Source organism: Heterocephalus glaber, unplaced genomic scaffold (genome assembly GCF_053883595.1).
Source record: "Heterocephalus glaber isolate CG9 unplaced genomic scaffold, H.glaber_assembly_v1.0 deba00001504, whole genome shotgun sequence".
Lineage (NCBI taxonomy): Eukaryota > Metazoa > Chordata > Mammalia > Rodentia > Bathyergidae > Heterocephalus > Heterocephalus glaber.
Genome location: NW_028258324.1, coordinates 14,101,212 through 14,127,394, shown reverse-complemented (window position 1 = coordinate 14,127,394; position 26,183 = coordinate 14,101,212). Strand labels below are relative to the sequence as shown.

Genomic DNA, 26,183 nt, shown 5'->3' with positions numbered 1-26,183 from the left:
TATTTTGCTTATTCATTTTATAGGTACACTTAAATATGATTTTGATGAGTAAGAAGTGCCAGAAGTATTTCCATTGGGAAAGCACTGAATGTAGAGATCCACTTAGGAAGGATTAACTTCATTCAATAATTTTCCCATTTGCTAGTAAGGCACTCCTTTAAATTTATTAAATTTTTTTGTTTGTCTTCAGATAAGGGAAAACTTTTAGCCAATTTGTTGGTCTTTCATGTTTATTTCAAAGTTTATTCTTATTTGAAAGGATGGGGAAGAAAAGATAATTCTGGTTACAATATTTAATGGAATATTTTCATTTAATGTATTTTCTAACTGGTTATTACTTGAATAAAAGAAAATTACTGTTTATATTAACTTTACTAATCTCTCCTAGTGTTTCAATATATTTCAATTGATTCTCTTGGGCTTTTCAGATACATAGTCATAGAACCTAAAAATAATTATACTGCATCTGTTCTAGTAAAAAGTTTCCTAGTGCCTGGAAATTAAATATAATATTGGCTTTTGAAGTTTTTATTAATGGATGAACATAAACATCAATGTCACATGTTTGTACACATTTACATATATATATGTATATAAACATCTCTCCACATTAATCACTGAATAAGCCCATCTATTTATATTTCACTAAGCACTGCTGTAATTCATGTTGGGTTTTGTCAATTGTTTTCTTTTTATCTATTGATATCATGTTATTTTCATCATTCATTCATTCTATTAATAATGAAATATGTGAAAAGATTTTCTACTCTTTAAACTGCCTATCATTTCTGAATGAATTATATACTTTTCACGGGTTCATTAGCATTACTATATTCTCTTTGCTAACATTTTATTTGGATTTGTATATCAACTATCAATAGAATAATTAGTCAATATTATTTTTTGCTATCTTTGGCATATTTTCATAAATATTTTTCTAGCTTTTTTACTAAAATGAATTTGGATGCATAGTTGGTATGGAAATAAAAGTACACATTGGGTGAAGACAGAAGATGGATGTTCAGGTTTAAGGAGCAACATGGAACAGGACCTGGTTGTGTGTGTGTGTGTGTGTTTGTGTGTGTATGCATGTACTGTTTCTTATTATGGAGGTAGGACCTAATTCAGCTGAGCTGTGCTCTCCAAACTCTATTTGGATCTACCCTTCGATTTGTAAAAATAAAATTGAACCTGTACCTTCAAATGTTTACTTATGATTGATGATAGGAAGATATGTAGTCATGTTCATAAACCCTATGAGAACCCTTATACATTTATTATTAAATTTTAGAAAGCATTATGTCACATCTACCATAACTTGAACATTATTAGGGAAAATTTTTAAATACCAGTATGAATTAATACTATAAATAATCTGTTTCACAATTTCAATTTTTTTGTGGCACTGAGGATTGAATCCAAGGCGTTTGCACTCAGCTACACTGCCAACTCTCTTTAAATTATTTTTTGTTCTGAGACATGGTTTCCCTAAGTTAATAAGTTGCCTAGGTTGGCATTGAACTTGTGATCTTCCTGCCTCAGACTCCCAGAGTGCTGCAATTATAAGTATGCACCACTACACCTGGCTTCAGCTTTGTTTTTTAGGCCATCTTCTTGTGAGATCTGATTATCTTGCTATTCTTTTGATCTGAACTTATGGCTGCTGATGAGCTTGTCCCAAAAGTACAGGATTGAGCCTGCCATCTTACTTGCAAATGTTTGCACCATTAGTTACTAGATTTAGTCCATGATTCTGTTTACCTGGGCACATGTGAACATATAGTACACCTGGCTACAGTGTCTGATAAAGGAGGCCACCACTATGAGCCCTGTGAGACACTTGTTTTTTTTTAAACAGGGAATGGTGAGATGCCTATGTGACAAATAATACCCTGACAAGTGGACCAGTGAGAGTGCCATTATCAAGTCAAGAAGTAAAAGGCTCATTTCTTTCTTATATTTTCAGATTCAACTTAAATATAGATCATCTGTAATTCATATTGCATTTATATATTGAGATAATCCACAAAAAGATTCTAGTATTTTCTTCCAATTTCTAATTAGATTACCATTTTCTCCATTTTGAAGACACTCAGTGAGCCAGGCAGGAGATGTTTGAGATGAAGCAGCCTGGAGATGCGACTGCAGGGGGCTGGGCTGGAGGCCACAGGGCAGTTATGAATCCAGGAGAAGAGTAAAGAAAAAGGGTGATGGAGAGGAATGGATAGAACTGTAAAGACTGTGGTGGGTGAATGTGTTTCGATGAATCTCAGATATTTCATTACACTGATTCAGGGTTGGGATGGGCTTGTCACTAAGATAGGGACACAAGAGGAAGATCAGAAGAGCACATCTGGGTGGGGAGATTCGGCTCACAGTCTGTAGGTGAATCCCTGAAGGTGCATGAGACCACTCAGGGAGGGATGTGAAGCCAAAAAAGCAGTCAGTGCCATGGTTCGAGACAAAGGAGAAGGCTCAGGTGCCGGGGGAAGGGCTAGAGGTATGGTTGGCCTTCTCCCCACACTTCGTGAAAGTCTGAGCACCTTGGCCAGGGCAGCCCTGTATGTATTTCCTGAATTGGGAGCCCCTTTCTGGGACCTCAGGTCCTACCAGGACCATAAGGGTGACTAAGCTGGATGGGCATCTCATGCAGGCCTTAGGCAGATGGCCATGATCTGTAGAAGCTCTATTCCCTTAAAGCCAAGGAGGACTTCCCTTGAAGATCACCAGATGACGCCTCTGAGACAGTCCTGCCACCTTCTGAGCTGCACCTGGATCCTTCCATCTCTTGCCAATTTTGTTTTGTTGGCACCACACATAAATGTAATATTACAAAGGGAACTGGGGTCTCATGACAGTTGCTCCTCCAGATCTTTTATGTTTTCTTTTGTTTAAACACTTGCTAACTGTACAGTGACTGGAGGGTTTAAAATTGTAGAATTCTAATTTGCAAAAGAGGGGGATATTACCTAATTTCTACAAGGCTAGGCTTTAGAGCTAGTCTGCCTGGGTTGGCTTTCAAGTGTTTCCACCTATGACTTACAAATCTTTGGGCAAGTTACTTAGCTTCCCTAAGCCTCAGTTTTCTCATTTGTACAATGGAAATGATACTGTTACTGTGAACTTTCATAAAGATCATGTAAAGCTCTTAGCATACTAAGTGCAGGTCAGTGTTAGCTGGTTTCAAGCCAAGGGGAGGCTGACCTAAGGACAATACTCATCAAAGAGTCACCAGGGGGGCTGGGGATTTAGCGCAGTGGTTTCCCGCCTGCTGCACAAGCCCAAAGACCAGAGTTCGATCCCCAGTACCCCCAAGAAAAGAGTCATCAGGAAGGGCTTGGCCTCTGGTCAGGACTCAAGCTCATCATTCTGGGATCCCTGGGATGATGAGGTTGGGGAAATCTCACCACTTTTGTTCAGTGAATTCCAAATCTCCTCCTGTTATACACTAATTTTCCACACAAAGTTGCTGTTTTATTTACTCATTTGATTGAAATTGAGTATATACCTTCCCCCAAAAAAGGAAATTAAGGAGTAGCTTGCGATCTCTGTGGAATAACAAAAGATACTGATAGTTTCAAAGTGAACTAATCCTATGTATCTATTCTTTTTTTGTCTTTTGAAATTTTGTTTGCTATTTATTACATTATTTTTTTTCATTAAATTTATTGGTACATTATAGGTATAAAATACAGTTACATTCATCATTGGGATCTTGTACCTTTACATAATGTATCTTGGTTCGTATTTTTCTCCCCTTCCCCTGCCCTCCCTTCACCCCCTCCACCCTTCCCTATTTGCAAAGACTTTGTTTCCATTTTTTTTCTTTTCTCATATTTTTTCTTTTCCGTTTCCTTTCCTCTACCCCTCCCACTTCTCCTACTCCTTTAGACCTTTTCTTCCTGTTACATAATAACATTATACATTTTAAAAATTACAATATCAAAATTTAGAGGATATTACCACAGATTTTATAGAATTTAAAAGGATATAGAAAGCATATTACAAAAATCTTTTTTGAAATAAATTTGACAACTTCTAAGAAGTACCTTGGAAAACAAATGAATGAGACTGACTCTGGAGGAAATATAAAATTTGCATAGCACCTATTAAAGAAAGTATATTCCTAGCTTGAAAACCTACCTGTATGACAACAACAGGCTCATATACATTTTAACTGATAAATTATATCAAACATTTAAAGCAGAAAAAAGAAGGAATACTTCTCCCCTCATTTTAGAAACTCAACATTGTGCTAATCTTAAAACTGGATAAAGATAATAGAAGAAAAAAGTATGAACGTAGATAGAAATTTGTTTAACAAAACAAACTCTTAGAAGTCAGATCTGGCAGTATGTAGAAAGTGGTTTTATTATAGGGATGGCGGTGTTGGTTCAGCATTGGAAGATCCACCCCCAAAAGTCATCATTTTAACAGAGGAAAGGAAAAAGCCATATGATCCTGTCACTAGTTGCAGAAAAAGTATTGGACTAAATTCTACAACTGTTCATGGTAAAAGCTATCAGGAGACTAGAAGTAGAACAGAAACTTCTCAACAGATAAGCCATGTACTCCATACTTCCAGCAAAAATGCCTTATATGAATGGAAAAGATACAATTCTTTCTCCCTAAGTTGGGGAACAAGGGCAGATATGCCTACTTTTCATCTGTGCATTAAACTTTGAAACATAGGCCCAAACCAAAATAGTCTGGCAATAAAAAGACACAATTAGCATAGGATTGGCAAGGTAGAAGTAAAATCTTTATATGTAGATGAAATGATCATCTACAGAGAGAATACTAAGAAATCTCTAGGAGCCCCTAGAACTTGTATTTGAATTTAGCAGGATTAGAAAGCACAAGGTAGATAAAAAAATTCAGGTCTATGTATACTTGCTATAAATGAAGAATTGGATATTGAAATTTAAAAGTTATGTAGGAGTACAAAGGACCTAGAAAAGTAAAAAGAAAAAGAAAATAGTGCTGGAAGACATTTAGTACCTAATTTTAAGACTTCCTATAAATCTACAGTAATCAAGGCAGAGTTGGTGTAAGGAAAGACATATAGATTAATGGAATAAAACAGAGAATCTAGAAATAGAACCACACATATATGGTCCACTGGGTTTTGAAAGATTAGTTAACATTAACATTTTATAGAACATAAACTCAATTGAAGAGCAGAGGAAAAGATAGTGTTTTGAGTAAATGGTACTAGAACATCTGGTATCCATATGTAGAAAAACTAACCTCAACCTTTATTTCCATACATAAAAATAACTTGAAAGAATCTATGAACCTAAATATGAAAGACTAAAACTGTAAAACTTTATAAAGAAATTATAAGGGAAAATGTTCATGAATTTAGGGTAGGCAAGAATTTCCTAGGTTACAAAAAACATGATGTATAAAAGAAAGATATTGATAAATGAGATTCCATCAAAGTTTAGAACTTTAAATGACATCATTAAGAAAATGAAAAGTAGTCCTTAAACAGACCATATTTATAATACATATAACCTAAGACCAGGATATATAAAGAACTTTTACAGCTCATTAATAGACAACCCAATTAAAAAGTAGACACAAGAAGATGATAAACAGCCAGTACACCACCAGGAAAAGTGTGCAAAAGTAGAATCAGAAAAATACCAATCAGTACAATAATAAGATTGTATTATACACTCATTAGGGAGATGAAGTTAAAAGTTTTAAAAGAACAAATGTCAGCTTAGGTGTGAACCAATTAGGACTGTCTAATACTGCTAATGTGAATGTAAAATGACAAAACCATTTTGGAAAATAATATAGAAATTTCTTGTATTACTGTTAAGAGCCAACAGTTCTGTTCTTAAGTTTTTACTTAAGAGGAATGAAAACACATATTCACAATAGATTTGTACATACAAGTTGACTATCCCTTATCTGAAATTCTTGGGACCAGAAGTGTTTCAGATTTTGGTTTGAAATCCACTTGATCTGCAAAGAGGATAGCTACTCCTGCTTTTTTTTTCAGGTTCCTGTCACATGGAGTATTGTTTTCCAACCTTTAACTTTGAGTCTATGTGTTTCTTTTTGAATTCAGTGTGTTTTTTGTATGCAGCATATTGTTGGATCTTGCTTCTTGACCCATTCTGTCAGTCTATTTCTTCTGATTGGTGAATTGAGACCATTAACATTGATGGTTATAACTGATACATATTGAATTATCATTGTCATGACTTTTTCTTTTTGTTGGATTCTCCTCCTTTGCATTTAATTTCTTGTCACACCCAATGGATTCATTCTGCTGGGCTTCTTGGGGTTGTGATCCTCATTGTCTTTTCCTAGGATATTGTCTAAAAGTATTTGTTGTGCTGGTTTGGTATTCATGAAGTTCTTAAGGTGCTCTTTGTCATGAAAGTATCTTATTTCTCTATCAATTTTGAAAGATAGTTTTGCAGGGTACGTCAATATGGGTTGGGGACTATTTTTCTTTAGGGTTTGAATACGTCACTCCAAGCTCTTTTTGCCTTGAGGGTTTGCATTGAGAAGTCTGCTGTGATTCTGATGGGCTTTTCTTTGTATGTGATTTGTTTCTTTTCTCTAACTGCTTGTAGAACTTTGTTCTTCTGTTGTGTTTCTGGAATCTTAACAATTATATGCCTATGTGTAGATGTTTTTTGATCACAGCTAGTTTGAGTCCTATATGCCTCCCTTATCTGTATGTCAAGTTCTTTTCCCCTCCTTGGGAAGTTTTCTGCCATCATTTCTGTGAACAGTTTTTTTATGTCATCTGCACTCTCTCTTGTTTCTTCATTGACTCCAATCAGTCTTATGTTATTCTTCTTTGCATTGTCTAGCAGCTGCTGGATTGATTTCTTTTGGTACCTTACAATTTTAAAGAAATTTTTCTTTCCCTGGTCACTAATTCAATCTTATGTTCTACATCTGAGATTCTGTCCTCACATTGGCTCATTCTGCTGCATAAACTTTCAATGGAGATTGTAATCTCCTGGAAATCTGTTTGCATCTGTTTTAAGGATTCCATTTCTTTCCTATGTTGAATTCCATCATGTTCCTCAGCTCCTCTATTTTTTTTATCTGTGTCCACTCTAGATTTATTAATCATGCCTTGCACTATGGGCACAATCTCTGCTGATATCTGAGAAATCATTTCTGATTTCGTTTTTTCCAGATCTTCTTTTATTGTCAATTCAGGGAGTCCAGGTGGTTGAGTATCATAGTGTTCCATCTCATTTTCCTTTCAGTGATATGGAAGTCTGTTTTTGAGGCTTGTTTATGTGTCTTCTCATTTAGATGGGAGGGGGCTGCATGGCTCACCTCCTCTGTGCTGGAGGTGGTGGTGGTAAGGCAGCCCAGAAGCCTCCTCCTGGGTGCTGGGAGTGGCTCACCTCTTCACATCTATTCTTGAAGTAAATCAGGGAAGAACTTTATTTGGCTTCAGGATAGATAGGAAGTATTAGGTGTCAGAAACTGAAGATGTGTGTAGGAAATAACCTCAAAATTGAGAATACTCTACTCTTGAGTTGATTCTTAAAAATAGAATGAGGAAGGCTGTTATTGTTCCATTTCTATGGTACAGCACATTACAACTGATTGCTGAACACCAGGATTCTATGGGTGCATAGTTTGAATGTAATATTTGTGAAAATATTGTGTGGTCTTCATGATTGCTACATATTTTACTATATTTCTTTTTATTATAGTAAAATACACACATAGAAAAATTTCCCATTAGAGATTTTAAAATGTGTAATTCATTGACAGTATGGCATGGAATTAAGTACAATATAATGTTGTACAAGTATTATCACGCTCTAGTTCCAGAACTTTTCTATCACCGTAAAAGAAAGCCCTGTACCTGTTAAGAAAGACCTGTACCTGCTCATTTCACCCTCCGTTAGGTCCAGCCAACCCCCATTATGCTTTATGTGTCTATGGATTTGCCTATTCTGGGCATTTTATATAAATGGAATCATACATTTATGATATCTTTTAAAATAGGAATAACTGAAGCAGTCTTTTGATTAAAAGTGGAAGGATTCAAGGTGCAAAACTATATGTTCTCCCTCCTAAGATCCCACTAATGGAATACCATATATAAACCAAGAAGGACAAAAGGATGGGTAGAAATATCAGTGACAGGCAACTTCAACACATTTTTAGATGCTGGAAAGAAAATACAGAAGCATAGAGAGAAGCCACAGACTGCAGTGTGCAATGAATAGAGAGGCAATTTGCCCTTAAGATTCTAGGGAGAGACTTGGGGGCACCACTTAAGGAGTGGGGGGCATAGGGCTAAAGACAGGGGATTAACCCAAAAGATGAGCTCCTATCAGCCAAACCCTGTCCATCATGTGCCACCTCATTTCAGAACATCAGTGCCCATGTATCACCCTGCCTATGGACCGGAGTTTGCCCTTGCCGTGCTGTGTTGACACTTGGGGATGTCCCAGTCACCTTGTCTACTTAGCCTCAAGGAGGGCTACCAATTGACAAACCTGTGCCTAGTGACCCTCTCTTCCAATCACCTTCTACTGCCACACAAGTATGCACAATGCAGACTCATCAAACATTCGGAGAAGGCTTCCAGCAGAAAAAAAGATGAACCAGAGTATACAAAAGGAAAGCTAACTCTGAACAAGAGGAATAACTCAGAAAATGGGAAAACCAGAACTTAAAACACAAAATAATCAGTATTCAAACTGGCATTTAGTTGGCAACCCCAAAATGTTAGAGGAATGAATGATAGCCACAAATAAAAGGAACTCTAAGAGAACAAGAATGAGTTCTTAGAAATTAAAAACATTGCAGCAAAATAAAAAGTTAAATAGGTGTTAGAGGATAAAATGAAGAAAATTCATAGGAAGGAGAGGAGAATGACAGTAAGATTGAAAATAAGAAAGATAGAGGAGCTAGTCCAGGAGGCCCAGCAACTGATCAGTGGTTGCTCTAAATGGGAACTCAGAGAAGAGAGGGAAATAAAATTATTTTTAAAATACAGGAAAATGTTCTAGAATGGAAAGATAAGATAAAAAGAAACTTTTATTTAAAATCTACTAAGCACCAGAAATAGTAAAGATCCATTGTCAAAAATTTTCAGAAACCCAGATATAAAAGAAAATCCTAAAAGATTCCAGAGCAGAAATAAAAAGAACATCTACAAAGGGACGAGAGTCAGGATGGGCTCCAACTTCTCCACAACAAAACTGTACATAGAAGATAACGGTACTGGGTCTTCATCATTGGGAAGGAAATGATTTTTGGCCCAGAATTCCACAGCCAGGCAGACCACTAATCAAACATAAGGAGAAAAAGGTGGCATTTTCATACAAGTAAAGATACAGATTATTTCTTACCTGGGCTTAAGTAAAAGTGGGAGAGAAACAAGGTGGGTCAAGATCTTGGGTGCAGGAAGAGTAGAGTCCAGCAGGGCAGACTAGGACTATTACAGGAGAGCACTGGGCAGGGCAGCCGTGTGTGTGTGTGTGTGTGTGTGTGTGTGTGTGTGTTTGCGCACGTGCATGCTTGTGTATGGGGGGAAGAATCCCTCAGAAAAAAGGGAATTCAATACAACATCTGATACGGTGACCTAAAGACATGCCATGAGTACACTGATGACAGACAGCAGGAAGTGAAGTAGGCAACTGGATGAAACCAAACAAGACACTCTCCAAGGGAGGAAATGCAGTCATGTGCATTCCTTTACTTTGCAGAGGACAAATTTACTATGCCATAATGATGCAAACTACCGATTATTGATTTAACAAAAATGGTGAAATAACTATATTAGGAGGATGTGGACAGGTGAGGAGAGGACAGCCTAAGAGAGTTAAGTAACCATTAATCTTAACACCGTAATCAATAGATAATGATGACAGTGGATAAATCAGGAAATAATAGTGAAAGCACGTTATTTTGAAATGTAGGAGAAATCAGCAGAAGAAAACACCTTAAAGATGTTAAAAGTGCTGGCATCAGGGGAACAGGAATGATGAATGGAACAGGCTAAGATGAAGGCCATTGTTTCCCTTTTTTGATAAAATACAATTTTTAAAAACAAGGGCATGTATTACATTGATAAAAATAACGCAAATAATAAAAAAGAACTCAAGCTGAAGTATGAGGAAAACAATATGTAAATGACATTTGGAAGCCAATTTATTTTTGATTAAGACAGCTCTGCTATATAACAGTAGATAATTTTTAAAAAATTCAAATCAAGTGACAAATGAAAAATGGTTTCCTTAGAAAGGAAGATGAACCTGCATCCAGCAGAAATGAGCTTCTTTCCATTTCCAGATGAAAATTCATTGCTCATTATGAGAATACATATAGTGTGTCTCTATCAGCCCACAACCCGAGTTGTTAAACTTAAAATTTAACAGTTTTAAAACTGTACAAAGGCCATGAAAAGCCTTTATAATGCTGTAAATTCCAACCTGGGTGGAGGCATGAAGTCCATACAAATTCTGCTTTCCTTCAACTTGAAGTAACTCAGCATGTAAATCCTAGGAATCAAGATGAATCTTAAAAGTAAAATACTTTTACCTTTGTAGGAAAAGCAGTCGAGCAGCATGTAGGTCAGCAAGAAAAGGATTCTAACTTCCACTCATCATGTATATACATCCAGTGTGGCCCCTAAAAGAGCTGAGCTGACTGAGGAAATGGAAGGCCTGAGGAAGATAGGAAGAAATAGATGTTTTCTTCGGCCACAGTGAGCCCTTCTTGGTGCTCTCTAGGTCTATTGGTCAACTGGGGCTGGGGCTGCCATGGATTACAAACATGAATGTACTTCTCAGAGCTCTGGAGAGTGAAGTCTATGATCAAGTTGATGACCGATTTGGTTTCTCTCCTGGGGTGCCTCTATTTGTCTAGCAGATGTCTTGTCTGTGTCCTGGTATGGACTTTTCTCTTTGCAGAGACCCCTGGTATGTCTTCTTCTTATTAGGGCACCACTTTTATTGCATATAATTGCAACCTTAATGGTCTCTTTAAAGGTCTTTTCAAATATAGTGACACTGGGGTATTAGGGCTTCAATATATAAATTGGGATAGGGTGGCATAATTCAGTCCATAACACAAAGGATAGGCAAAGAGCTCTTCTAGAGTAAATTCTGTTTAACTCTGCTGGAAACAAAGTGGCCCTTCTTCAGAGTCTCCCAATGAAGAAAATGTGTTAGCCACAACTGGGACATCTATAAATGTGGCTGCTAGAAGCCACATCCCTTGACCAGCTGGTAGTGTCTGTTAACACTTGGGCTATCACAGAGAAGAGCTCCAGAGAGGTATGTTGCATGATGATGTCATAGTTGGATATGTGAGATGCATAACCAGAAGTGTTTCTGAAAGAATATCAATTTCCCAAGTCTAGGGACTTGAGCAAAGTCTGTCTCTGTCTCTGTCTCTGTCTCTCTGTCTCTCTCTGTCTCTCTGTCTCTCTCTCTCTCTCTCTCTCTCTCTCTCTCTCTCTCTCTCTCTCTCTCTCTCTCAGAATTGAATTCAGGGCCTTAGCACTGAGCTATATCATTACCCATGCTTCCTTTTTCAGACAGGGTCTTGCTAAGCAGGCTGGGCTCAAACCCACAATCCTCCTTCAGCCTCCCAAGTGCTGGAATTACAGGCATGAACCATCACGCCCAGCTAGAGTTGCTGCTTCTGTTTTCCACCAAGGGACTCTCCAAGCTGCATCAAAGTTCTGCTGTTGCAGGAGGAATCCAGATTTCTGGCACATGGCTCTTGGAGAGGAATCCCTGGGTGCTCTTTGGTGACCAGAGATTGTGCAGGGAAGGAAAAAATAGTCATATCTTACTGTATGACTATCCTGGGATAGTACTTAGGTGGTTATAACAATGTCAAAATAAATATTAATTTAACAAAATCTAAGACAACTCTAGTGAAAGGCTTATGGATAGGAAGGGCACAGTTGTCTGGGGAATAGAAAAGGGATCTAAACCCCATCTCTTGTGGAAAGAGGTCAATAAATTCTCATCTTTGATAGAAGAAAGTCAACAAATCCCTCCCAAAACCATACTATGGATTAGCAAATCAGACATGTGATTAAGAATATTTATATAAACACTAAAATAATCAGGTAACACAGAAGAAAATGGCTGCAAAGAGAGATAGAGAAGGATTTTGCTGTTTTGTTTTTAAAAATAATACCTTATAGAAAAGTTGATACCTCAAATTTTTGGCATGTGTAACTTTGATTAAAAGATAAATAAAAATTCAAAAATGAAAATAAATCATGCTAAAAAAGAAAGAAAATTAATCATTTCACTGTATCCTGAGATGACCCCTGGAAAAGGCCTCTACTCCCTCAGACACAGCCTCACTAATAGTAATAGTAACAACAATATGGTCACACTCATTCATTAGCACTTTAGTAATAAATTTCATTCATTCAAAAAGCATTTACTTGGAGTACTACTCAGCCATAAAGAAGGAGAAACTAGAGACATTTATAGCTAAATGGATGCATATTGAGGACATACTATTAAGTGAAATAAATAGGACACACATGTGTAAATACCAAATAGTTTCTCTAGTGTGAGAAACTGAAAGTGTAAATAAGGATTAAAATGATTAAAATGAATAATTGATAATTTGAAATAGGAAGAAGGTCCAAAGGGGTAGGGGAACTGGGAGGGGAAGGGGAAAGGAAAGAAGGGAAAGGAAAAATTATGAGAAAAGGAAAAAATGGAAACGAACTCATTGTAAATAGGGAAGGGTTGGGGGGGGGAAGGGAACACAGGGAATGGGGAAAAAATAAGAACCAAGATACATCATGTATAGGTACAAGCACCCAGTGATAAATGTAAGCGTATTGTATACCTAAAATGTACCAATAAAAGAATTGAAGCAAAAAAAAAAAAAGCATTTACTGAGCATTTGCTACATGCCAGGCTACAGTACTCATGATGATCCAGGTTCCTGCTCCTATAGGTTTTATATTCTAGTGGAGCAGATTAAAAAACACATAGCCAACTAAATAAATTATTTCTCATAATATGGAGGCATTTGATAACATCAAAGGATAATGATTATTTAGACTGGCTAGTCAGGGGAGGGTTTTTGAAAGAAGAAAGGTTTGCATTCAGGCTTGAGTAGTGAAGGGGCTAGAGCATCCCACACAGCATCTTAGGAGTGGATTCCTTGTTCTCCTGGCTCCACACTTGGCCGCTTCGAGATGAAACTCTCTCTTTTGTGAAACTTGTTGTTTCAGAGATTGGCAGGGAAAATGCACTGATTTGGTAATGGCAGCAAGGAGATGGGGCTGCACAGAGTAGCACTGCACTCATCCACACCTCCTCGGGCTCTGTGTGCTGGCTTTGATGCTGGGTGCAGAGTGGAGGTGCCATCAGCCCACTTCACAGAAGAGGAAACTGAGGCTCCAGTAGCACAGCAGTTACTCTGTTCAGCCATATCTGAACTCTGTGTGCCCAGCTGGTGGTCAGGTGCTGGGTTCCCAGACTGCAGTATCTGGAGGGGGGCAGGGATGTCAGCAAACCAGCCATGATGAGCCCGCCTTCCAGGAACCTCAGCTGCCTCTGGGGAAATCTCTCTCCATACATCTCAACCCACGTGCTTCATTCCCCAGAGGAAACTGGATGTTGGCATTTGAGAGCATCATAAATGGGCAAAGGACAGAGGTAGTTTGTACAAAAGGAAATATGGTTACTAAACAGATGTGAGGATACACAGTCAACCTGTCTGGTCTTCAAAGAAATGTGTTTCCACCTTTTAAAGGAATGGCAATAACAAAGAGGGGGAAAAATCTCCATTTTCCCTGCTCTATGAGCAGTTCTCCTGCCACCATGTGAGAATGTATGCCTGCTTCAAATTTGTTTTCACCCACTCCTTGGTCAGGAGCACCGCTCAGCTGCTGAGCCAATCTGGGTTTGAGTCAGTGACACTGAGCCAACCAGAGACATGACCGATGAGATGAGAGCCTCAGCAGCCTGACAGTCCCTCATTCCCTGACCTCACTTGTCCAGAGCCACAGCTTCCACACTAGCGCCACTGAAGGAACAGCAGCCAAGTTAACTGGGGCTGTGGCTGCCACAGTTGGGGTGGCTGCTCTGGGACTGGAATTAGAATTGTGTTTGAGAGTCTTATCATTGGTTCTGCCAGGGACACTTCTCTGAAGAAATAGCTTTTCTTCGCCATTCTGGGCTTTGTCTCAGAGGCTATGGGGCTCTTTTGCCAACTGGTGGCCTTTCTTTTCCTCTCCACCATGTGAAGGAGCTGTCTCCACGTCCCACAGTTCTTTCTCCTATGTCTCATCTGCCCTATGTCTTCCTTTCTGTGTAACTCCTTCAGGGAGTCTGGGGGAATGTGACTGGCTCAGGGTTTGACAGAGGGAAGACAAATAAATACTGTATTAATAAGGTGGGGGGAAAAGACAGAATGTTCAAATGCCTGGAGGTAGGAAGAAACTTGGTGTGTGTGAGGGCTAGCCAGGAGGTCAGTGTGACTGGATTGTAAGCAAGGGGAGAAAGTACATGTGAAAGGTAAAAGAGGTAGGCAGAAATCAAATTCTGCCAGGCAGAATTAGCACTTACAAGGAGTTAGATTTTATTTTCAATTGATGGGGAGTCGTTGGGGAGTTTTCAGGAGAGTAGTATTAAGATCTGATTTATACTTTAAAAGATAAGTCTAGTTGCTGATTGAAGGCAGGATTGGGGCAGTGATGGAAAGGGGAGGCAGGATCAAGCCAGGAGTATAATTTGGAGATTCTTGCAGAATTCTAGGCAGGATGGAGGTTGTGGAGGTAGAACCCAACAGGCAGATTTGGGCTGGGAATCTTAACTTAAGTAGAGCTCTAAAGGGCAGCTAAGGGTGAGGGAACTTCAAGGGGAAAGAGGCAGAAGGAAGAAATTCTACTTCTGCAGCTGGTCTCCCCAAATTCTCAGGCTCTATTTGACACATGTGAACAGAAGCTCTGGGCAGGGGTGGTTGAGGCGCTTGAGTGATTATGCAGGGAATAAAGACTTGCCAAATTGCTTTAAACTCAGCCCATCTCCATCGTGGCTTTCACTATACTTGACGGGAGCATGTAACTGAGCTTGTAAATAACTGTGCTTGGAGGCAGAGCTGGGAATTACGCCCCTCTAGACAGCTATTCAGTGGCTGAGAGAATAGAGCCCACTTGCTGTAATGCTATGCATTAAAAAGCACTTACGCTGCTAAAACCAGCATTAGAATTGCACATAAACATTGCTGTCATGCTTTCAATGGGACTCTGGAGTCCAAGTGGGACTCTCAGTGTCTGCAGAGGGCAGAAAAGCCATCTCGGGCAGTATGATGATTTCTCCCAGGCAGCCCACTGAGCAACACCACCTCTCTCCTGTGGAGAATCCCCTCTAGAAATGCAGAGAAAAATGAGCTTATTTCTAAGCCAAGATTAAACTGGGTCCACACTGCACAAAGATGATGGGCCTTCTTGAGAAGAGAAATGAAACTAAAGCATTAAAGTATATCTATCCCATGGAGGCAGGAGGGGATAGTCCTAGTGTTCTTGGGAGTCACATGCAGCAGCAGGCACAGTGCCTAGCACATTGCAAGCTATGAATGAATGAATGAATATCCATAGAGTTCCAACATTCTAGTCTTACTAATACTTTATTCATTCACTTTCTGTTTAAGCATCAAATGAATCTATTGGGCCAAGTCTCCGGGAAGGGGCTTCAAGGTTATATGTGAACAACTGGTACCAACCTATGAATTTTTGCTACATACCCAGTGCATCTATCATACCTGGTAATTCCTTCCCTAATGTTATCTGAAGTCTAGAATTATCCATGACTGAGCAGCAAAAAGTGTGTTAAAGATTAAGTAGTCAGCTGAAGTATCACCACTGGGCCACAGTCTATCCTAAGAAAATAATTGCTGGGATTAAACAACTGTTCAGATAATCATCAACTCTCAGATTCACTGTGCTCTTAAAGAAGTAAAAAAGAGATATTTCTGAAACCTCAAGTGCCCAGCTTGGGGGAAAAAGACCGTGGTTAAGAACATGGCCCTGTTGTGAAGCCAGCTTTTATGCACTGTGCCTCATTGCCCATCTATAAGAAACAATCAAATTACTACTTATCTTACCAGGATGCTACAAGGATAAGTAAGTCAATATATAAGGCCACTGTACTCAGGTCTGAAGTATAAAAACTTCTCATGGGGGAGAAAAAAACAAAGTTCTTTTCAAGCTCTGAAACAGCTTGTCTGGAGTCTTGTCACAAAAGTCCTTCACTGGGCTTTACTGGCCTTTAATGCCAGGTTGACTGTTATATAAGGTATAGTCACCCATAACTTATGTGTTTCTTTGACAAAGTTAAAAAACATACATTAAAAAAGTATAGTCCTGATGTTAGCTGAGGAGATGATAAGCTTCAACAAAAATTCAACACAAATTTATCTGAACTTTTACAATAAAAAAGAGTCTATTTTCTGTTTGTTCATCTAAAAAAGATATAAAAGAAAAAAGAAGAAAATGATACAGAAAATTATTATCACCTCTTGGCAATAAACATTAAGAAACAGTTATGTTTCTGGTCTTCCCTTCCTGAAGACAAGAAAACATGCTACACTTTTCCAAAATGTAACCATAAAAACGTCTAAAATTTTAAGAAGTTCTGGTACTTTTGTGGTGTTCTGGAAATCATCTATATCTTGATTTGTATGGTGATGACATGTGTATATATTTACATTAACATTATTGAGACATTCATGTACTTACTAACTGTATGTATGTTACACCTCAGTATAAAAAAAGTCCTAGACAATGAAGGATTAGATTTCAGAAAAATTCATTTACATGGAACATCTTATTTCCCAGTGTGGCCATATCATTTTGCTTCTCATACAGATTAATTATAAAAGTAGTTATTACCACTGACAGAGCATTAACCAATCAGCATACTCTATGCTAATTGCTATACGATTAATTCATTTACTCTTCACAAATTCTATATTTTCAGTTAAGAAGTGAGGTTCAGAGAAGCTAAAGCATAAGATCCTAAACAACAGAAAACTGTATCTGTAGTTGTAACCTGCCTGTCTTCTGAATCACTGTATCATCAGCACAGAGACTGCTATCTGGAATATGGTATGTACTCAGCAAATATTTGTGAAATGCAAAATCCTCTGTCCAATGTCACATAACTAATATTGGGAGATCCAGCTTGCTCTTTGAGTCTGACTGTAAAGTTCAAGTTCTTAACCATTCCATGAGAGTCACCCTCAAACAAACATCTGAGTCCGTGTATTAGCCTAAAGCCATGTAAACCAACTTTAGGAATATCAAATGGAAGTGTACCATATCTTTTTTTAAAAAGTATAAAACAGCTGTAGGTTTAAAGAATCATAATGGAATAGACATTCACATGACTACCACAGTTAAGAATCGCTGACATCAGCAGCAGCCTAGGAGCTCTGCATCTCACTTTGCATATCTCTAGAGGTAACCACACCTGGATTTTGTGTTTATCAATCTTTTGCCTTTCTGGATTGTTTTAACACAAGTTGGTATCCTTAAACCACACAGTGCTTTCTTTTTCCTGCTTTCAACTATAAATAGCAGATGACTTTTTCACCACTCTCACTACATTGCTCACTAATGAGTTCCAGTTCATTACTTTCTCTCCATTATTCTAGCCCATCCGCTCAATTATATTTTATTTTTAAAAAAGGTTTAATAATTCTTTTCCCAATATCATTATATCCTTTCTCTTTTCATTGAATTTATTCAGTAAGGTTTTTGTAAATATTTAAAAAGCAACTTCAGAGTGAGTGAGGGCTGATTTGTAGCATTGCTGATTTCCTTAGTGTAGATTTTCCAGCTTTGGATGATTTTAAGCTATCATCAAGATGCTCCCAAACAGAGAATTCTAGAAAAGATGCACATAATTGGCCCTTGCAAGCTGTTATAGGCCAACTCCAAAACATTTTAGAACTATATAAAACCTCAACCCTGGATAAGCCAAATGAGACATTTTCTTCTTATGTCATGTTACATTAGAGCAACCAACTGGACCAAGAAAACTAGATATCAGAGGGCAAGAGAACCTTTAATATAAAGCACATAGGTTAACATGTTTAGAGCATAAAATGGGGTGGTACTAGCTTCCTATATCTTCTGTAATAAATAACCACAAATTTAGTGACTTAAACAACTTCCGGAGGCTGAAAGTCTAAAATGAGTCTTACAGGGCTGTAATTACTATAGACAGTTAAGTTAGATAGGTTTTAATATACAGTCAGAGAAGATTATGCCCTCAAGGAAGTCAGTACAAAAAATAAAGAGTTGTGACTGGAGGCAAATCTGAAGAGAGACGGGCCTCAGAACGGAGAAGCAGTAGTCTCCCTAGAGATAAACACCAACTTGAGATTATACTCTAATTAGCACCACCTGGTTCAGTGGGCTCACATGAGTATCCGATGAATAGGTGGGTGGCCAGGCCAGAAGATCTGGGCCTGTACTCCCCTCCCTTCCCAAGAAAGCCTTCGGTCTTTTCATATACCCTTGCTATGTGACTCATTTCCCTATTGGATCAATATTAGTTAAGCAACTATACTTGTAATCCTATAGGTTGATCATGGTTTGACCCATGTTGTACCTGCATTGTGACTTTGCTGTATAAATTACCCCTGACAAAGGGCCTCAGTGGCCACCCACTCCTGGATGGAAACCCAGGAGCTATTCTTCTCTTTAAAACTCTCCTAGCTTCCTCTTTTGCTTCACGACTTCACTCTTCAGTGCTGACGACTATGAACTCGGCACATCTGACATCTAACAGGTTGGGAGTTATATTTTTCCTATATCACAATCAAAATGCCAGCAGACCTATGCTTCCCTCAGATACTCTATAGGAGAATCAATTTCCTTGCCCCTTCTAGAGGTTAGAGCTGCACTCTACTTTCCTTGTCTCACAGCCCTTTCCTGAGCCAGCGACATGCATCTTCTGTCTCACACTCTGCTTCTTTCCCACAACTCTTTTTTTCTTTATCAAACCTCTCTCTGTCTCCTTTTATAAGGTTACGGTGATGGCATTTAAGGTCTACAGGTACAATCCAGGATAATTTTACCATCTCAAATTCCTTAGCTTACTGAAATCTTCAAAGTTTCTTTTTCCATAGATTCTAGAGATTATGAGCTGGACACATTTGGGGCCATTATTTAGATTCCCAGAAGGATAGGGAAGGTAGAAGTCAAATGGTAAGTATCTAGCCCTGTATCATCCATTCTTGACCTCACTTCAGGTGAGAAGTTCATGCCGATGACACAAGAAATACTTTAAAGTTCTATCAGATACCGTATTATTGTGCAGTGATGCCAATTTGTTCATATACCCTTCTGAAATCTAAAATATTTGTCCCTACTAGTGTTCTTCACACACAGTATGTTGGGAAAGAGAGGAGGAAGAGAAACAATTACTGTGGACCATAGCTTCTATAGTCCCAATTTCTACAGCTGGTTCTGAGACCCATGTTGAATATCCTAGGTACCAAGGAGTCTGGGGTCCCAGCCACTTCTGATTTACACTTAACATGGGTGCAGGTAGCATAATGTCATCAATGTGATGAGGCAGGACAATGTTCTCTGGGTTTTCAATGTGGTTGAAATCCATCCACTATGTAGCTGCTGCCTCAGGATGCCATGGTGGACCATTCTACAAGGCTTGCCACTTCTGTGGATGTCACTGAGCCTTGAAGCATAAGTCCTCTAATCTTATTTCCCCAAACTAAAGGAGGGCCTGTCAAACTCAACCAAAGTTGTGTGTGTGTGTGTATGTTTGTGTGTGTGTGTGTGTGTGAGAAAAGCAGCTTAGCTGGATTTTTTTTTTTAATCTCAGCTAAAGGGGGTTGGAAAAGCTGGTTCTGCAAGTAAATGAATGAGTTTTTCTTTTAATCTTATTCTCAGACAAGTCATTTTTTGAATTTAAGAGCCATAATTTGCTGCCATTGTCTATCTGATTTCACAGTGACCACTTGTCCCAAAGCTGTATATGCTTCCTGCCTAACTGGGTTGGCTAGGATAAGGGAAACCCCTCAGGGTGTGAGAGAGGAGATTCTCTGAGTGCAGAGCAGGATGGGAGCTCAGGAAACATCAACAAACTCTTGGAAATGTGATCCACACCATTTCCCTCATTCACACAGTAGTGGCTCTTTTGACATCTCCATTCCCAGCCAAACCTGGAGAAATCCCTTCATGTCCTCATTGCTATCCACTCTTCAACCACTTCATGCTACTTCCCTCTGACTGTCCTGACATCTTTCCATTCAGCGGTTATCTAGGAGACACATTTTAATTATCTTACTTGTCTTCCAGCCACCTTCTTGCACTGCTTACTTGTGTTAGATTCTCTCTGTTTGCATCTCCAGATCCTTTCTTCATCCTTCCCATCCTATCTTGTGTCCCAGATTACATCAAGAGATCTCTATGACTTTGCACTAACTGGTTTGGCCAGTTAAAGTTCATGTAGGAGATTAGAAAGAGAGAGGAGACAAAGGTCAGGGGATTTACTCCCTGCCCAGGTGTAGTTTGGCAGTTGCTGGGCAGCCCACTCTGACAGCTGGAGCTCTTCTGGACTCAGGAAGCCCCTCTCTACTCATGGTTCTTCTGGCCTAGGCATGGGAGTACTAACCTGTCATTGGCTCTGGGCTGCTTCATTATTCCATATTGGTTTTCCTTAACATTACTGATTCTTTTGTTAGCTGCTTTTTGCCATTATAAAGAACATCTGAGATCACAAATTTATAAAAAGAAAAGATTTATTCTGGGTCATAGTTTTGGAAATTCTCAGTCCATGACTGATTGGCTCTATTGCTTTTCAGTTTGAAAAAAAGACAGCACATCATAGAATGGATCCCTTTGGAGCAAAGCCATTTATTTTATGGCCAGGAAGAAAAAAAGAAAGTAGAGAGGGTTCAGGATTCCTCTATGCCAGTGATGGTGAACCTTTTAGTGACCGAGTGCCCAAACTGCAACCCAAAACTCACTTATCGTAAAGTGCCAGCACTGCTACCTATGTGCCCTATTATCCAATACTCAGCTGTTGGGGCGATGCTGGCGTTAATTGGCTTGCATACCCATGCATGCCAAAGGTTTGCCACTACTGGTGTGGCCTCCAGTGACCAGAAGATCTTTCACTAAGACCCCTTTCTTAAAGGTCCCACTACCTCCCAATAGCTCAAAAATGGGAACCAAGCTTTTAACACAGGGGCCTCTGGGGGCTATTCCAGAACAGAGCCATAAGGATCTCACCTCAGATAATTGCTTATTAAAATTCTTAATCATCCTTTCTTAATGTGTCAATATATATGTATTTCCTCTTGTTTGAAACAGATTTTTCATTTGGCCTTCTTTTGTGATACTTCACTCACCTGCTTTCATCCAATTTTCCCTCTCCATTCTGTCTCTTTCTGTAAAGTAGGTTTCTCCTACTTTACCTAACTAGAAGTTTCAGAATTCCACAAGTCCTTAGCCCTCTTTTCTTTCTACTGATTTCCTTTCCAAAACACATTCTTCAATATCCACATCTTTTAGCTCACAGACTTGTCACTCCAGCCACACCTGTCCTTTAGGATCCAGACTCATACATTAACTTCATTTTTTTCTACATTTTCATCTCTTAAATCAGTAAAGGATTTTGAGAGCCTTTTGTGTTCCAGACCCATTCTAGGTGTGTTTGGAGATGTTAAAAAGGACCTTCAATTGCACTTGTCCAAACTGAATCCATGATTTTTTGTTACTCTTTCCTTTCAGTGGTTCCTTCCCAGTGAAGGATATCAAAACCACGAATGCAACCCAGCAACCAGAACCTCAGAAACAACTTTGATGTCTCTCCTTTTCCCATTCTCCATAGCTAAATGATCAAGCTTTATCAAAGTATCTCCTAAATAGCTCTTAAATTGAACCAATTTTCTCTATATTTAATGACTATTTTAGCCTAACCTGCCCTCTTATTACCTTACAGCACTATGGTAATCTCCTTTCTTGTTTTCTTACTCCAATAAATAGTAAACTTATTGAGACACAAATCTTGTCAAACTATAACCAGCCCTAGATTAAAATCTTCCAATGTTTACTGCTTACTCTTATAAAAGCCGTGCGGGCCCAGGCTCCTGCCCATCTCTCCAATCTCTTCTCAAATCACACTTCCACACTCTATTCTCGAGCCCCTCTTGCCTTCCTTCTTTTCCTACAATTGTCACATTTCTCCTGCCATGGATCTTGGCTCTTGCTGTTCTCTTTGTTTAGAATACTCTCCCTCATACCTACTTTACTCAGCAGCAAACTCTTACTTATTCTTTAGCCCTCAGCTAAAATGTCACATCATCAAAGATACTTTCATTGGTACCTCTTTCAAAACTACATCACACAGTTATTGACTATGAAATAATCATACATACATACAATTGCCTTTTATATCCATGAATTCTGCATCTATGGATTCAACCAACCACAGATCAAAATATTCAGAAAAATTTTTGTCTGTACTGAACATGTACACACTTTTCTTGTTATTCTCTAACCAATCCAGTAAAACAACTACTTATACAACATTTATATTGTACTAGATATTATAAGTAATCTGGACATGATTTGAAGTATACAGGAGGGTGTTTATACATTACATGAAAATATTATACTACTTATATATAAAGGACTTAAACATGCACAGATTTTGATATTATCAAGGGCCCTTAAACCAATTCTTCACGAACACTGATATATGACTGTGTGTATATTAACCTCTGCCTCTTGTTCCTGATAGAGAGTTCCTAAAACCCTTGAAACTAGGGATATTCTAAGTGAAATTTTGTTCTGCTGTTTGGTCTTTAGCCCCAGTTCTTGACACAGAGTTTCTTCTAAGACCTTTATAATTTCCTGAATGATATGAATATCTCATTCAAAACCCCTAAATACCTTGGATTTCCTGAATGATAAGAGTTTATTTGCTCTAGTGAGAGTAACTTTTGGTGGACTCATGGATGAGGGCTGGTTACCAAAAAAACCAAGTCATGGTTAGAAGCCTGGAAACTTCAGCTCTACTCTCCATCTTCTGCGAAAGGGAGAGGAACTGGAAATGAAGTTAACCGGTCATGTCTGTATGATAAAGCCACCACAAAAATCTGAAAATTATACGTTCATATCCAGGCTTGGTGAACAAAAACATGTTCATTGGCCAGGAGAGTGGAGCACCCCAATTCCACGAGGACACTTGTGGTCCTGTGCTCGGGACCCTCCTGAACCTTAGCCTCTGGGCTTCTTCATCTGGCTGTACATCTCTATTCTTTGTAACATCCTGTATCTTTATAATAAACTGGTAAACCAAAGTAAGTGTTTGCTTGTGATCTGTGAGCCATTCCAGGAAATGGCTAAACCCAGGAGGATATTGTGAGAATTCTCAATACATAACCAGTTGGTCAGTATATATAGGTCACAACCTGGGACTTGTGAGTAGCATCTAAAGTGTGTATGTGGAAGCAGTCTTGTGGGACTAAACTCCTAACCTGTGGGATTGGTGCTAAATATGCATTCTTGTCAGTATTGAATTGAATTGTAGGACGCTTAGCTGGGTTGGGAGAATTTCTTTGTTGTGGGAAAAATCCCACATATCTGGTGTAAGAAGTGAAGCATTGAGAGTGGTGTCAGTACAAGAAGAGTTTGTTTTTTTACACTGACTGACTCTCAAAGTATTAGGTATCTCTCTTCACAGCACATATCAAGGTAATTTTATATTTATTTAATGCTTTTTTGTATTTAATGCTTTTTGTATGTTATTTTGAATAATAGACAGTAATTATGCATGAGGTGAGTGGCCATATGTGTTTTGTTCAACAGGACCATCGCTAGTGCCTAGCACCTAAATCTCAATAAAGATTTGGAATGAAAGGTTCAAGGAAGAGGGAAACTTGTAAGAATAAAATTCAGGCTTATATCAATTTCAGGAACACTTTGTGCTATTTCTCAAAGGCTTTGGAGGAAGTCTGGTGGCTTAATAAATGTTGATGCCACAAAACAGTGACTTTGACCTGTGAGAGGATTCTGAGAGATAGTCACACTGTAGTCCAACAGCTAGTTCTCGAAGCTTGAATAGTAACATAGTTTCTCAGTGTGTTACATAATAGACTCTATTGACTAGAAATGTGTATTTCTTAGTGGTTCAATCATCTCCCTTACTTTTATTAGAAAAACAACATGGTTTAATTACTAATATTTAACTTAAAATTCACCAAGAGCAAGATTAGAAGAAATAGAATGATCAAATTATGAACAATTATTTTTATTAACCCTTGACCAGTGTCAATCACAATTTGCCTTTAATTTATATCTCTTTTAGAATCAGACAGGACTCTTTAAGTAAATTTTATAAATGTGTTGATTTCATGCTAGTGTTTGCCCATGGGAAATTGAGAACTATAGAACTCTGGCTAATCCTGTAGTTTATGGAGGGCAACTCACATGATAATCGCTTAACCTCTCATTTGCCTTGTGTTTTACTTAAACAAAAGAGGTCAAAGTTTTCATTCTAGGAATCCCAATGATTAGTGATAGCATTTATTGAGCATTTACTATGTGCCATGCACTCACTGTCCTGGCCTTTTACACAAATTTTTCTGTATTAATTCTTTCAATATTTTTCTTTTACAGATAGATAAATTGGAGCTCAGAATCTTATACCTATCACCTCCCAAATCTTACTGCTCTTATTTACTGAAAAGTCTTATTCTCCCCATTCTTTGGCCAGATGTAAGTAAACAACAGCCTGTCTCATTCAGTTTCCTATACCTACAGCCTGGCATCATGCCCTGTATGTACATCAACAAGTATTTGATGCAAATAAAAACTTTTTTTAAAATATTGAGTTTAGAATTTGAAAGATTCAAGGGAGAAACAGCTTATTTTAAGCAGACAACTACCAACTTGACATTGTGGTAGGCCCAGGAGTACGTATGGAAGGAGAAACTGTGACATAATACAATCAGATAATACCCATAAAAACTTAGCTCTTGCCCAGAAGGTAGTAAGGACTGGGTAATGATTTAAAGATGGTATAGTATCTTTGATCAACAACTTACTTTGCCTTGTATAATATTGACAAATTACCTCTCTGAGAACTTTAGCAGGGATGTTTAAAGATTAAATGAGATAATGCTGTAAAGTGCTTAATCAAGAGCCTAGCTCAAAGTTACTGATCCACATGTATTAATTTTTTACTGGTGGGAGGTAATGCTGTATGTGGCTAACTGCATCAGATGCTATAGAGAATTCAGAAAATTGGGACTGGAAAATCCTCAGATGTAGTGAAAAGAGTTCAGTACAATGGTGAGAAATAAAGAGATGTTTTGATCACAAGAGTGAAAAAAAAATGAAGATTGGAGACTAGGGGTATAGCTTAGTGGTAGAGTGTGTGGTTAGCATGCATGAGGGGCTAGGTTCAATCCCCAGCACAAAAAAAGAAAAAAGAAAGAAAGAGAGAAAGAAGGAAAGAAAGAAAGAAAGAAAGAAAGAAAGAGAGAGAGAGAGAGAGAAAGGGGATAATTAAGACACTTATCTGATAAGCTTAGCTGAAAGTCAAAAAAGAGATTTTGACTGGTAGGTAGGACAGAGAGCAAACAAGGAGTTCTGTGTTTGTTTTAAATACAAGAGTAATGTATTATTTTAAGAAAGAAAGGAAAAAATAAGAACAGAAGGAAAAATAAAAATGAGACAGGCAACAAATGTGTGTTTGGTTAGTGTAGAACCCATACTCACTCTCCTTTGCTACTCCTTATTGATGGTGGGGATAGGTTTTCCTCCTCAATTGCCCACATGGTTCTTCCATTAAACCTAGCAAGGCAGTACATAAAGACTTTAATCCTACCTATGTGCTTATTGGTCATATGACCTTACTCTGGTCATTTAGCCTCTCTGTATCCTCCCTTGAACCATGAAGATAATGCTGCCAATCTTGCAGGGCAGCCTTTAGAATTAGAGACAAAAAAGACAAATGACTTTAAATGTGATTAATAAGTAGTAGTTACCATGTTATTAGTAGATCACATTTACATTCCAGCCCCCAGTTTTATAAGCTGTTTATTTCACCCCATAGTAAGTTTCTGGATGTCTGTTCTGTTTTCTGCCAGTTCTGTGTTCAGTAGCTTGCTTGTGTGATACTACTAGCTACTTTCTT

At 38.4% G+C, this 26,183-nt stretch overlaps 2 pseudogenes across 1 annotated transcript in view; both read left to right on the top strand.

The window, feature by feature from the left end:
* The window catches only part of LOC147825250 (NADH dehydrogenase [ubiquinone] iron-sulfur protein 4, mitochondrial pseudogene), a 169,811-nt pseudogene extending 145,601 nt beyond the window's left edge, over positions 1 to 24,210 (top strand). The window contains exons 3-4 of the transcript XR_015440821.1: positions 15,655 to 15,768; positions 16,983 to 24,210. The product of XR_015440821.1 is annotated as an NADH dehydrogenase [ubiquinone] iron-sulfur protein 4, mitochondrial pseudogene (transcript). The remainder of the gene's footprint in view (positions 1 to 15,654; positions 15,769 to 16,982) is intronic.
* Positions 12,752 to 15,525, top strand: LOC147825251 (ATP synthase F(0) complex subunit C2, mitochondrial pseudogene; annotated as a pseudogene).
* Positions 24,211 to 26,183: the final 1,973 nt, after the last annotated feature.